This window comes from Saccopteryx leptura, chromosome 11, assembly GCF_036850995.1.
Source record: "Saccopteryx leptura isolate mSacLep1 chromosome 11, mSacLep1_pri_phased_curated, whole genome shotgun sequence".
NCBI lineage: Eukaryota > Metazoa > Chordata > Mammalia > Chiroptera > Emballonuridae > Saccopteryx > Saccopteryx leptura.
The window spans coordinates 35,605,734-35,606,340 of record NC_089513.1 but is presented as its reverse complement, the minus strand read 5'-3'; positions in this window follow the sequence as shown (position 1 = coordinate 35,606,340).

Below are 607 nucleotides of genomic sequence, written 5' to 3'. Positions count from 1 at the left end.
CTGTTGTGTCTAATTAAAATTTTGTCTAGAGGCAAACATGATAATTTTTAATTCTCATTACTCACTGTGGAAGACATGTAGGAGATAACCTGTTTTGCACTTAAAAAGTGGATAGGAGAAAGTTCCCACGTGGTGATGCTATGTATTGGATTTAACTTTATAAACGTATTTCATCTTTATTTCAAATGTTAACTCATAAAGCTGTTTTATCAAGTATTTATGCAGCAAGATTTTCAAACCCTGTTAACAATGAGGCAAGAGATAGTTAATTGGTTAATAAATACTTATATATGGAGACGTGACCCTTAAGTAAGAAGATATCAGGGCTATAAGAATGTATTGCCAAATACAGTGTCATACCTATTGGGCTGCTCAATAAGTCCCCCCCCCCCTTTTTAGCAAGAGAGAGAGATACAGACAGGAAGGGAGAGAGATGAGAAGCATTAGCTCGTAGTTGCATCACTTTAGTTCATTGATTGCTTCTCACATGTGTCTTGATCAAGGGGCTAAAGCCAAGCCAGTGACCCCTTGCTCAAGCCAGCAACCTTGGGCTCAAGCCGGCAACCTTGGGATTATGTCCTAAGATCCTGCGCTCAAACTAGCAAGT